The following is a 15,185-nucleotide window of genomic DNA, read 5'->3' on the forward strand; positions in this document are numbered from 1 at the left end:
TCTTTTCCTCTGCGATGGCTCTACTTTCCAACGGCGACAATGGACGCAGTTTCCTCTCTCTTCCCGATTACCTTCTTTCCTCTCTTCTTTCTCCCTTTTCTTTCTTTCTTTCATTCTGCCGTGTGAGTGTGTATATGGAAAGGAGATGGCGGTGGGTGAGTGGCGAGGTTAGGGTTTTGTGTGTGTGTATGTTTTGAAATTAGGGTTAGGATAATTTAGGTTATTTTAACAAAATTAGAGATAATTGAAAAATTGAAAACTAATTTTAATCCAACAATAATATTTATAAAAATACTAATTATCAAATTACAATTTATTTTCAAAGAAATACTCTAATTCAATAATTAGAGATGATCAAGTTAATTTCCTTTAAAATCATAAAATAAAGCTAAAAATCTAAATATTCAAAATTAAACATATAAAATTTTTATTATTTTTTCAATCACCAAAAATTTAAATGGATAATATAAAATATCTAATTAATATAAAAATCTCTAAAAATATCATCTTGAATAAGTATAATAAATCGTAAAATAACTTATTATTAAATTTTCGAAAATCTATGTTCTTACACTCATGATGAGAATAAATTTATTTTGTAGCTTTGGTCGAGAATAGAATTATCTGAATTGTTAAATGCAACTGACTCTTGACATGTTCTTATGGTGGGGTGTTATATTTTAATTTTATTTATTTATTTATTTATTTGCTTATTTTACTTAACTGTGTAGATTAATTGAATTTATTTATGTTTGGACTATCATGTATTTCTATAGAAAAAAATATAGATAAAATTACTAAGGTAAGACAAGGTTGAATTATCATCTTAGAAAAGATGAATTTTGAGAATAATTTTTTTAAAAGGATGAGCTAGAATGTAACATCCCATTTTTTTAATCATATTCATTACCAATAATTGATTAATTAATTAAAATTATAATGATGTAACATTTAAATTTATAATTAAAAAAAGATAATGCACTTGAAAAATCAATTTATCTAGTTTAAAATTTAAAAATATAAAAATACTAGTTTTAATGAATTCTTAACCGACAATAAATAATCTTTTAAGATATAGTCATAAATCATAATTAATTTTATACTTATTGGTTTTAATAATCTTTAACCATATGAAAAGATGAAAAAACTAGCTTTATTCTTTGAGTTTAATACAACATCACATTCAAATTCTGTTAGGTAGATAAATATATTACAAGTTCATAGTAAAAAATCGCGCAATAACTAACCAGCCTGATATACTAACAGTATTTCGTAAATATCTCAAGTTACAGTGATCTGATTGACTTGGTTCAATATTTATTTTATAAATAACTCAATTGTCAATAACTTTGTATCTAATAAGTATTTTCAACTTCCAAATATAGAAAATTTTATCGTCTTTACAAAATGACAATTTAGATTGAAAATTTTACCTAAACGCAATTTAGCTTCTTTTAACACAATTTGTATATACCTAAGAGTCATTTGAGTCTTTCCTTTTTCATTTTATTCCCCTTTTCTATGCAAAAAATGCTTGGTGACCTATCATCTTGTTGAGTTTAGAAAACAATAATCACATTTTTTACGATGACAAAACATTGTATTTGGATGAGTTAAAAGCCCAAAGTTATTTGAAGTGTATTTTATTGTGCATGACTCATAATAGAGTTTAATGTATTAAATAAATTGGGATAAACTTGGGCCATCAAATACAACTAAGGAAGGCCCATTCCTGCATTTTGTTTGGGCAAAAGAACTTATTGCACTACATCCAACATTGCTGAATTTCACAAGCAAACAAGCAAGTTCAGAATTGGTTCAAGTTAATGTGAAGAAATGATTCACTTTTCGATCAAGCACCAAAGAGGTAAAGGAGGAAAAAAATTAGAGGCTAAGTCAAATTAATAGAGCCAAATCAAATTTCTAAGTCAAGGATGTTCAGAAGAAAAAGATAAAGTAAGTTTATCATTTTTATACACACGCAGTAGCTTGTTGAAGCTACTTTTAAGAGTAACCACAATTCGGACAAGAAGAAAAAATAAAGGTAACTTTTTTTCTGCTGCAAATCATTGCCGAAAATGTAATTTGGAGGCAAAACACAAGATTAAGGGTGTGGATTTGGCTAATTCATTGGATGTCTCTTGACTAAGTCACCATTAGTGTCCATCTTTCCTTTGTGCCACTCATCTCTATTTTTAATCCTTATTTTTTGTTTCAATTTTTTAGGAGAAGAAGAAGAACTCATATGATTTAATATTCAAGGTGTTGACTCTTACCTCTAATAAAGCTTCAGAGGTGTTACCCCATACAAAGGGGATAATTAGCCAAAGATTGAAGTAAGGAGAGAGAACCAATAAATCTAAATCTACCCAGAATCTTCACTACTCAAGTCTAAAATTTTGGAAGCAATGCACCTACACTAAAGAGATCATTCTGCCAAGATGAAACATAACATTTGATTGTTAGGAAATTAGGTTATGCTTATAGCTTTCAAGCTGTTTTAATTCTTCTCCTTCATGATTCTTTATTGAATATTCTAGTTCTTCTATTTATCTTTTTTGTTTCATTCAATGAAAAAAGACATAAATGTGAGGATTTAGAAAAAGACATTGAGAGGAAAGGTAGAGATAGTTAGCTTGGAGAAAAGTCAAATGATTATATCAATCTCTTTTGTAATTTATTTCTATTTTGTTTCTTGTACATGAGAGGTATCCCTTGCTAAGTTGAGTGAGCATTTAGTGTTGTGAGTCTAGGAAGTGGACTTAGCCAAATCAAGTTTTGGTTAGAAGTTTGATTTGTCCCAAATAGGATTAGGAAGAATTCTAAAAAATTGGTGACTGTAAATCTTTGAAAAGATAGTGAAAATTCTACTATACATGTGATAGAGACTGGATGTAGGTCACATGACACAAGGTGACTGAACCAGCATATATGATTGTGTACTTCTTTCTTTTCTGTTATATTTTTATTCTATTCGTTATGAGATAAAAATATTTTGTCTCGTGCATAATCACTTTCATAGACACAGCATAATCTGTTCTGTGCGGTGAAGTTTAAAAAGAACTTAAAATTGACACTAGATTCAACCCCCTTTTTCTAGGTCATTGAAAATTTTCATCTTCTATCTTCTATTATCTCTATATATTGTCACTCATATACTTTCTCCACTTTATTATAAGAATAACCATTATCTTTTCTCACTTCCTTACTCTCATTATAAATCCTTCGTCAAACTATTCATAAATTCTACTCATACATTTTATAAGATATCCTCTCTGAACGATACTAACTATGGAGACCAGAAATATAGAGATTTTCTTTCTAGTACTACAATAAAGCCAACACAAATTCAAAAATTTGCATAAGATTCATATTTTCTGCAACCTCTACATTTATATTGAGTTCATCGAATAAGACATTTTAGTAATTAGAACTCATTATTTATTTGTTTTTCATATTGTTTTTACTAATAGTTTATAATTTATTGATTTCTAACCAAATCCTAATCACATTGAATTTTAATCTCATGCATGTACTTAAAAGAATGAAATCTATTTCTTAGCCAAAGATTCATATTTATATTAAAATACACACAAAATCTAACAAAGCGATAAGTCTTTTTTTACTAACGAATCATGCCTATTTACAATTAGAATATATATAGGATTTTCACGAATTTCACTGAAGGTAGGAGTGGTGCACTAAATTTTTATCATTAGGCATGGCTCCAAAAACTTGGTGCACAATACCATGATTCACACGTCTCTTCACAACTTTGCACAGCTGACCAGCAAGTGCACTGGGTCGTCCAAGTAATACCTTACGTGAGTAAGGGTCGATCCCACGGAGATTGTCGGCTTGAAGAAAGCTATGGTCATCCTGTAAATCTCAATCAGGCAGATTCAAATGGTTATGAAGCTTTGATAATTAAAAGATAAATAAACATAAAATAAAGATAGAGATACTTATGTAATTCATTGGTGGGAATTTCAGATAAGCGTATGGAGATGCGTTATTCCTTCTGAATCTCTGCTTTCCTACTGTCTTCATTCAATCATTCATACTCCTTTCCATGGCAAGATGTATGTAGGTGGGTCACCATCGTCAATGGCTACCATCCATCCTCTCAGTGAAAAAGGTCCGGCTACGGGTTACGTAGGGATAATCATCTGTCGGTTCTCGATCGTGTCGGAATAAGATCCAATGATCCTTTTGCACACGGTCACTGCACCCAGCACTCGCGAGTTTGAAGCTCGTCACAGTCATCCCATCCCAGATCCTACTCGAAATACCACACACAAGGTTTAGACTTTTCGGATCTCAAGAATGCTGCCAATTGATTCTAGCTTGTACCACAAAGACTCTGATCTCACAGAATGGAAGGCTCTGTTGTCAGGAGAGGCAACCATGCATCGTGGACCAGGAGGCCAAGGGATACACACTCAAGCTATAGCATGTAGAACGGAAGTGGTTGTCAGGCATGCGTTCATAAGGGAGAATGATGATGAGTGTCACGGATCATCACATTCATCAGGTTGAAGTGTGAGTGAATATCTAAGAATAAGAATAAGCTTGAATTGAATAGAAGAACAATAGTACTTTGCATTAATTCATGAGGAATAGCAGAGCTCCACACCTTAATCTATGGTGTGTAGAAAACTCCACCATTGAAAATACATAAGTGATGAAGGTCCAGGCATAGCCGAATGGCCAACCCCCAAAACGTGATCAAGAGATCAAAAGATGATCAAAAGATCGATCTAAGGATAATCCAAAGATGTCTAATACAATAGTAAAGGTCCTATTTATACTAGACTAGTTACTAGCGTTTACAGAAATAAGTAAATGATGCAGAAATCCACTTCCGGGCCCACTTAGTGTGTGCTTGGGCTCAGCATTGAAGCTTTCATGTGTAGAGACTTTCCTTGGAGTTAAACGCCAGCTTTTATGCCAGTTTAGGCGTTTAACTCCAGCTTTTATCCTGTTTTTGGCGTTTAACGCCAGAATAGGGCAGGAAGTTGGCGTTTAAATGCCAGTTTGCATCGTCAAAACTCGAACAAAGTATGAACTATTATATATTGATGGAAAGCCTAGGATGTCTACTTTCCAACGCAATTAAGAGCGCGCTATTTGGGCTTCTGTAGCTCCAAAAAATCCATTTTGAGTGCAGGAAGGTTAGAATCCAACAGCATCTGCAGTCCTTTTTTAGTCTCTGAATCAGATTTTTGCTCAGGTCCCTTAATTTCAGCCAGAAAATACCTAAAATTATAGAAAAACACACAAACTCATAGTAAAGTTCAGAAATGTAAATTTTGCTTAAAAACTAATAAAAATATACTAAAAAGTAGCTAGATCCTACTAAAAACTACCTAAAAACAATGCCAAAAAGCGTATAGATTATCTGCTAATCACAACACCAAACTTAAATTGTTGCTTGTCCCCAAACAACTGAAAACAAAATAGGATAAAAAGAAGATAATATACAATGAATCTCACAATATCAATGAAATTTAGTCCCAATTAGATGAGCGGGGCTAGTAGCTTTTTGCTTCTGAACAGTTTTGGTATCTCACTTTATCCTTTGAAATTCAGAATGATTGGCATCTATAGGAACTCAGAATTTTAGATAGTGTTATTGATTTTCATAGTTCAGTACATTGATTCTTGAACACAGCTACTTTATGAGTCTTGGCTGTGGCCCTAAGTACTTTGTTTTCCAGTATTACCACCGGATACATAAATGCCACAGACACACAACTGGGTAAACCTCTTTAGATTGTGACTCAGCTTTGCTAGAGTCCCCAGTTAGAGGTGTCCAGAGTTCTTAAACACACTCTTTTTGTTTTGGATCATGACTTTAACCACTCAGTCTCAAGCTTTTCACTTGGACCTTCATGCCACAAGCACATGGTTAGGGACAGCTTGATTTAGCCGCTTAGGCCAGGATTTTATTCCTTTAGGCCCTCCTATCCATTAATGCTCAAAGCCTTAGATCCCTTTTTACCCTTGCCTTTTGGTTTAAAGGGCTATTGGCTTTTTCCGCTTGCTTTTTCTTTTTCGCCATTTTTTTCACAAGCTTTGTTATTCACTGCTTTTTCTTGCTTCAAGAATCAATTTCATGATTTTTCAGATTATCAATAACATTTTTCTTTGTTCATCATTCTTTCAAGAACCAACAATTTTAACATTCATAAACTTCACTATAAAAAATATGCACTGTTCAAGCATTCATTCAGAAAACAAAAAGTATTGCCACCACATCAAAATAATTAAACTAATTTCAAGATAAAATTTGAAATTCAAGTACTTCTTGTTCTTTTGTAATTAGGCACATTTTTCATTTAAGAGAGGTGAAGGATTCATGGAATTATTCATAGCTTTAAGGCATAGACACTAGATACTAATGATCATGTAGTGAAGACACAAACATAGACAAACATAAAGCATCAAATTTGAAAAACAAAAAAATAAGAATAAGAAAATCAAAGAACGGGTCCACCTTAGTGATGGCGGCTAGTTCTTCCTCTTGAAGATCTAATGGAACACTTGAGCTCCTCTATGTCTCTTCCTTGCCTTTGTTGCTCCTCCCTCATAGCTCTTTAATCTTCTCTAATCTCATGGAGAATGATGGAGTGCTCTTGGTGCTCCACCCTTAGTTGGTCCATGTTGTAACTCAAGCCTTCCAAAGAGGTGTTGAGTTGCTCCCAATAGTTATGTGGAGAAAAATACATTTCTTGAGGCATCTCAGGGATTTCTTGATGAGGGGCTTCCTCATGCTCTTGTTGAGGTCCATGAGTGTGCTCTCTTGTTTGCTCCATCCTTTTCTTTGTGATGGGCATGTCTTCTTCAATGAGGATGTCTTCTTCTATGTCAATCTCAGCCAAATTGCATAGGTGACAAATGAGATGAGGAAAGGCTAACCTTGCCAAAGTGGAGAACTTGTCAGCCACCTTGTAGAGTTCTAGAGGTATGATCTCATAAACTTCCACTTCCTTCCCAATCATGATACTATGGATCTTGATGGCCCGATCCACAGTTACTTCGGATCGGTTGCTAGTAGGAATGATGGAGCGTTGGATGAACTCCAACCATCCTCTAGCTACGGGCTTAAGGTCCGTCTTCTCAATTGAACCGGCTTGCCTCTTGAGTCTCTTTTTCATTGAGCTCCTTCCACACATATGTCCATGAGGACTTAGTCCAACTTTTGATCAAAGTTGACCCTTCTAGTGTAGGGGCATGCGTTTTCTTGTATCATTGGCAAGTTGAACGTCAACCTTACATTTTCCGGACTGAAATCTAAGTATTTCTCCCGAACCATTGTAAGCCAATTCTTTGGATTCAGGTTCATGCTTTGATCATGGTTCCTAGTGATCCATGCATTGGCATAGAACTCTTGAACCATTAAAATTCTGACTTGTTGAATGGGGTTGGTGAGAACTTCCCAACCTCTTCTTCGGATCTCATGTCGGATCTCCGGATACTCATTCTTCTTGAGTATGAAAGGAACCTCAGGGATCACTTTCTTCTTGGTCACAACTTCATAGAAGTGGTCTTAATGGACCTTTGAGATGAATCGCTCCATCTCCCATGACTCGGAGGTGGAAGCTTTTGCCTTCTCTTTCCTCTTTCTAGAGGATTCTTCGGCCTGAGGTGCCATAAATGGTTATGGAAAAATAAAAAGCAATGCTTTTTTCACACCAAACTTAAAAGATTTGTTCGTCCTCGAGAAAAAGAAGAAAGAAAGAAGGGAAAGAAGAAGAAAAATGGAGGTGATAGAGGGAGAGAGTGAATTCGGCCAAGGGAGTGTAAGTGGATTATGATGTGTGAAAATGAAGGAGGGATGAGAGGTTTATATATGAGTGGGGGAGGGTTTGGTGCGTGTATTTTGGGTTGGGTTTGGGAGGGAAAGGAATTTGAATTTTTTTGGAGATATGTGGGGTTTTTGGGGAAGAGATATGGAGGTGATTGGTGAAAAGAATATAGGGAAGAGGATAGGATTTGATAGGTGAGTGGTGTTTTGGATAGAGTGTTATAGAGATATGTAAGGGGGAGAAAGAGAGAGAGAGGTGGGGTAGGTAGGGATCCTGTGGGATCCACAGATCCTGAGGGGTCAATGACTTCTCATCCCTGTTCCATTTAGGTGTGCAAAACACCTTTAGAGTGCAATTCTGGCATTTTTTGGCGTTAAACGCCAGCTTTTATACCTTTCCTGGCGTTTAACGCCAAGTTGTAGCCTATTTCTGGCGTTAAACGCCAGTCTGGTGCCCATTTCTGGCGTTAAACACCCAGAATGGCACCAGACTAGGCGTTTAACGCCCATTCTGCTACTCTTACTGGCATTTAAATGCCAGTAAGTTCATCCTCCAAGGTGTGCTATTTTTTATGCTATTTTTTATTTTGCTTTGATTTTTTGCAGTTGTTTTTGTGACTCCACATGATCATCAACCTAAAGAAAACATAGAATAATAATGGAAATTCAACATAGATAAATAAAAATTGGGTTGCCTCCCAATAAGCGCTTCTTTAATGTCAATAGCTTGACAGTGGACTCTCATGGAGCCTCACAGATAATCAGAGCATGGTTGTGGCATCTCAACACCAAACTTAGAGTTTGGTTGTAGCCTCTCAACACCAAACTTAGAGTTTGGTTGTGGCCTCCCAACACCAAACTTAGAGTTTGAATGTGGAGGCTTTGTTTGACTCTGTATTGAGAGAAACTTTTCATGCTTCTTCTCCATGTGTACAGAAGAAGAACCTTGAGTCTTGAATACAAGGTAGTCCTCATTCAATTGAAGAACCAACTCTCCTCTATCAACATCAATCACAGCTTTTGTTGTGGCTAGGAAAGGTCTGCCAAGGATAATGGATTCATCCTCATCTTTCCCAGTGTCTAGGATTATGAAATCAGCAGTGATGTAAAGGCCTTCAACCTTCACTAGCACGTCCTCTACTAATCTATAAGCCTGTTTCATTGATTTGTCTGCCATCTCTAGTGAGATTTTTACAGCTTGTACCTCAAAAATTCCTAGTTTCTCCATTACAGAGACTGGCATGAGGTTAATACGTGACCCTAGGTCACACAGAGCCTTCTCAAAGGTCATGGTGTCTATGGTACAGGGTATTAAAAATTTACCAGGATCCTGTTTCTTTTGAGGTAAAGTGTGCTGAACCCAGGTATTCAGTTCATTAATGAGCAATGGAGGTTCATCCTCCCACGTCTCATTACCAAATAGCTTGTCGTTCAGTTTCATGATTTCTCCTAAATACTGGGCAACTTGCCCTTCAGCAATATCTTCATCTTCTTCAGAAGATGAATAGTCATCAAAGCTCATGAATGGTAAAAGGAAGTTCAAAGGAATCTCTATAGTCTCTGTATGAGCCTCAGATTCCTTTGGTTCCTCATTGGGGCACTCCTTAATGGCCAATGGACGTTTCCTGAGGTCTTTCTCACTAGGAATCACTGCCTTTTCACTCTCTCCAGGTTCGGCCATGTTGGTCACAATTATGGCCTTGCACTCTCTTTTGGAATTCTCTTCTGTATTGCTTGGGAGAGTACTAGGAGGAGTTTTAGTGACCCTTTTACTCAACTGACCCACTTGTGGCTCCAAGTATCTGATAGAGGACTTTGTTTCATTCATGAAACTGAGAGTGGTCTTAGATAGATCAAAGACTATGTTTGCTAAGCTAGATGAGGTCTGCTCAGAATTCTCTATCTGTTACTAAGAGGATGATGGAAAAGGCTTGCCATTGCTAAACATGTTTCTTCCACCATTATTATTGTTAAAGCCTTGTTGAGGCTTTTGTTGATCCTTCCATGAGAAATTTGGATGATTTCTCTATGAGGGATTATAGGTGTTTCCATAGGCTTCACCCATATAATTCACCTCTGCCATTGAAGGGTTCTCAGGATCATAAGCTTCTTCTTCAGAAGATGCTTCTTTAGTATTATTGGATGCATTTTGCAATCCATTTAGACTCTGAGAATCATATTGACTTGCTGAGTCAACATTTTATTCTAAGCCAATATGGCATTCAGAGCATCAATTTCAAGAACTTCCTTCTTCTGAAGTGTCCCATTACTCACATATTCCTTTCAGAGGTGTACATGAACTGGTTATTTGCAACCATTTCAATGAGTTCCAGAGCTTCTGCAGGCATTTTCTTCAGGTGAATAGATCCACCTGCAGAATGGTCCAATGACATCTTAGACAATTCAGACAGACCATCATCGAATATATCCATGATGGCCCATTCTGAGAGCATATCAGAAGGACACTTTTTGGTCAGTTGCTTTTATCTTTCCCAAGCTTCATAGAGAGATTCACCTTCTTTCTGCCTGAAGGTTTGAACATCCACTCTAAACTTGCTCAGCTTTTGAGGAGGAAAAAATTTGGCTAAGAAAGCTGTGACCAGCTTATCCCAAGAGTTTAGGCTATCTCTAGGTTGAGAGTCCAACCATATTCTAGCTCTGTCTCTTACAGCAAAAGGGAAAATTATAAGCTTGTAGACCTCAGGATCAACTCCATTGGTCTTAACAATATCATAGATCTGCAAGAATTCAGTTAAGAACTGATAAGGATCTTCTGATGAAAGTCCATAAAACTTGCAATTCTGTTGTATCAGAGAAACTAATTGAGGCTTTAGCTCAAAATTGTTTGCTCTAATAGCAGGGATTGAGATGCTTCTTCCATGGAAGTTGGAAGTTGGTGCAGTGTAGTCACTAAGCATCTTCCTTGCATTGTTATTGTTGTTGGGTTCGGCCATTACTTCTTTTTCGAGATTCTCTGTAAGGTTTTCTCTGGATTATTGTGCTTTAACTTCTCTTAGCTTCTTCTTCAGAGTCCTTTTAGGTTCAGGGTCAGCTTCAACAAGAATGTTCTTGTCCTTGCTTCTGCTCATATGAAAAAGAAGAGAACAGAAAAGGAAGAGGAGTCCTCTATGTCACAGTATATAGATTCTTTTATATGAGTAGAAGAAGAGAAGAATAGAAGAATGATGTAGAGAGAAGAGATGAAAATTCGAACACAGAGAGGGAGAGAGGGTTCAAATTATAAGAAGAAGAGAAGAGTGTTAGTGATTAAATAAATAAATAGAAGAAGATGAGAGAGAGAATTTTCAAAAATAATTAAAAGGAAAAGGAAAATATTTTTGTTTTTATTTTAAAAATTAGTTAGAATTCGAAAATTAAGAGAAGAAATAAAATTAAAATTAAAATTTGAAATAATTAGTTAATTAAAAGAATTTTGAAAAAGGGTGAGGAGTTTTCGAAAATTAGAGAGAGAAAATTAGTTAGGTGGTTTTGAAAAAGATAAGAATTTTAAAAATCAAACAAAAAGTTAAGTGGTTTATTGAAAAAGATTTGAAAATCAATTTTGAAAAGATAAGAAGTTAGAAAAGATTTTGAAATTGATTTTGAAAAAGATATGATTTGAAAAAGATATGTTTGAAAAGATATGATTGAAAAGATATGATTGAAATTTATTTTGAAAAAGATTTGAAAAGGAAATTAAAAAGATTTGATTTTTAAAATTAAAGTTGATGACTAACAAGAAACTAAAAGATATGATTTTTTGAAAAAGATTTTGAAAAGATAAATTTTTGAAATTGAAATCTTGACTTGACTAACAAGAAATAACTTATTTTAAAATTTTTTGACTAAGTCACCCCAAAGATTTCGAAATTTATGAGTGAAATAAGAAAAAGATATTTTTTATTTTTTGAATTTAATTAGGAAAGAGAAAAACCATAAAATGACTCAACACATAAAAATTTTGGATTAAAACAAATGATGCATGCAAGAACACTATGAATGTCAATATGAACACCAAGAACACTTTGAAGATCATGATGAACATCAAGAACTTATTTTTGAAAAAATTTTCAAGAAAAGAAAAACATGCAAGACACCAAACTTAAAGATTTTTCATGTTTAGACACTATGAATTCAAAAATGCATATGAAAAATAACAAAAGACACAAAACAAGAAAATATGAAGATCAAACAAGGAGACTCATTAAGAACAACTTGAAGATCATGAAGAATGCAATGCATGAATTTTTGAAATTTTTTTTAGAAAAATTAAAACATGCAATTGACACCAAACTTAAAAATTGACACTAGACTTAAACAAGAAACACAAAATTATTTTTGGTTTTTTATGATTTTATTAAAATCTTTTTGTATTTTTTTTCGAGAATTATTTAGGAAAAAGAAAATAAGAAATTCATAATTTTTAATAAGAATTCCAAAAATCATGTAATGTTAGTCTAAAACTTCAGTATAAAAAGATTAGACATGGCTAGCCAAGCTTCAGCAAAACATCACATACAACAGCCAAATTGATGGGAATCAAAAAGGCTATTGTGATGATGAAAATATCATCTAAAACTCTAGAATTCATTCTTAAAAATTTTGAAGAATTTTTCGAAAACATAAGGAAAGTTTTGAAAGATTTTTTTGAAAATAAAATGAAAAGAAAGTTACCTAATCTGAGCAACAAGATGAACCGTCAGTTGTCCAAACTCGAACAATCCCCAGCAACGGCGCCAAAAACTTGGTGCACGAAATTGTTATCACTAGGCATGGCACCAAAAACTTGGTGCACAATACCATGATTCACACATCTCTTCACAACTTCGCACAGCTAACCAGCAAGTGCACTAGGTCGTCCAAGTAATACCTTACGTGAGTAAGGCTCAATCCCACAGAGATTGTCGGCTTGAAGCAAGCTATGGTCATCCTGTAAATCTCAGTCAGGCGGATTCAAATGGTTATGAAGCTTTGATAATTAAAAGATAAATAAACATAAAATAAAGATAGAGATACTTATGTAATTCATTGGTGGGAATTTCAGATAAGCGTATGGAGATGCATTATTCCTTCTGAATCTCTGCTTTCCTACTGTCTTCATTCAATCATTCATACTTCTTTTCATGGCAAGCTGTATGTAGGTGGATCACCGTCGTCAATGGCTACCATTCATCCTCTCAGTGAAAAAGGTCCAGCTACGGGTTACGTAGGGCTAATCATCTGTCGGTTCTCGATCGTGTTGGAATAAGATCGAATGATCCTTTTGCGCACTGTCACTGCGCTCAGCACTCTTGAGTTTGAAGCTCGTCACAGTCATCCCATCCCAGATCCTACTTGGAATACCACAGACAAGGTTTAGACTATCCGGATCTCAAGAATGCTGCCAATTGATTCTATCTTATACCACGAAGACTCTGATCTCACGGATTGGAAGGCTCTGTTGTTAGGAGAAGCAACCATGCGTCGTGGACCAGGAGGCCAAGAGATACACACTCAAGCTATAGCATGTAGAATGGAAGTGGTTGTCAAGCACGCGTTCATAAGGGAGAATGATGATGAGTGCCACGGATCATCACATTCATCAAGTTAAAGTGCGAATGAATATTTTAGAATCAGAATAAGCTTGAATTGAATAGAAGAACAATAGTACTTTGCATTAATTCATGAGGAACAGCAGAGCTCCACACCTTAATCTATGGTGTGCAGAAAACTCCACCGTTGAAAAACATAAGTGATGAAGGTCCAGGCATGGCCGAATGGTCAGCCCGAAAACGTGATCAAGAGATCAAAAGATGATCAAAAGATCAATCTAAGGATAATCCAAAGATGTCTAATACAATAGTAAAAGGTTCTATTTATACTAGACTAGTTACTAGGGTTTACAAAAATAAGTAAATGATGCAGAAATCCACTTCCAGGCCCACTTGGTGTGTGCTTTGGCTGAGCATTAAAGCTTTCATGTGTAGAGACTTTCCTTGGAATTAAACGCCAGTTTTTATGCCAGTTTAGGCGTTTAACTCCAGCTTTTATCCTGTTTTTGGCGTTTAAAGCCAGAATAGGGCAGGAAGTTGGCGTTTAAATGCCAATTTACGTCGTCAAAACTCAGACAAAAGTATGGACTATTATATATTGCTAGAAAGCCCAGGATGTCTACTTTTCAACGCAATTAAGAGCACGTTATTTGGGCTTCTGTAGCTCCAAAAAATTCATTTCAAGTGCAGGGAGGTCAGAATCCAACAGCATCTGCAGTCCTTTTTCAGCCTCTGAATCAGATTTTTGTTCAGGTCCCTCAATTTAAGCCAGAAAATACCTGAAATCACAGAAAAACACACAAACTCATAGTAAAGTTCAGAAATGTGAATTTTGCTTAAAAACTAATAAAAATATACTAAAAAGTAGCTAGATCCTAATAAAAACTACCTAAAAATAATGCCAAAAAGCGTATAGATTATCTGCTCATCAAGGAGTTATATACTTTTTTATGTGTCATATATCATTGCATGTTATGAGATAATGTCTATTTATTATATATAGATTAAGCATTTTAATAACTATGCATTAAAAGAACTTAAGTATAATCCTTCAGTAAGGGAAAATGACTCTTAAAAGACAACATAGTCGAAGTGATTCTTTGATAAGAGATGATGATTAACAAGTTTTTGGAATAAGAATCTTGGCAATAAAGAAAAAGGACTCCTATCAATTTTATACACGGTTTGATTTTAATACCATCTAAAACCAAAATTAATATTAAAGGAATGCTTAATATAATTATTTGATATGAATAAAGTTTGTCATTATTGTTGCTTTTATAATTTAGTACGTCTATTTTTCATTTTAATATGATTAAATTCACTTATATTTTTCAACTAGTATCAATTTTAATGATCAAAACTCTCTTTATTTTCAAATAAATTTAAAAAATAAAACTAGTTATCCACTATTGTGACTACAATTGTGATTATGATATTTTTTTTATAAATAAAGTTTATCATTGTTTTTGTCTTTATAGTTTAGTAACTCAACTTTTCATTTTAATATCACTAGATCCACTTATATTTCTTAATTAGTAACAATTATAATGATCAAAATTTTTATTATTTTTAAATAATTTTAAAAATAAAAAATAGTTATCAATTTTTTTATAAATTATTTTAGATAAAAAATTTATTTCAAAAATTTTGTAAAATATTTAAATATTAACAATTAATATAATTCAAATAAAGCTTAAACTTAATTTAAAAATATTCGGAGGGTTACAAAATTCAATAATATAGTAATAGTATCAAATCAAATATTATAATTTATAATTTATAATAATATAGTAACTTAAATGTTACTTTAGAGAGAGTAAAATAGCATTCACCAATTTATA

Source organism: Arachis hypogaea, chromosome 10 (genome assembly GCF_003086295.3).
Source record: "Arachis hypogaea cultivar Tifrunner chromosome 10, arahy.Tifrunner.gnm2.J5K5, whole genome shotgun sequence".
NCBI lineage: Eukaryota > Viridiplantae > Streptophyta > Magnoliopsida > Fabales > Fabaceae > Arachis > Arachis hypogaea.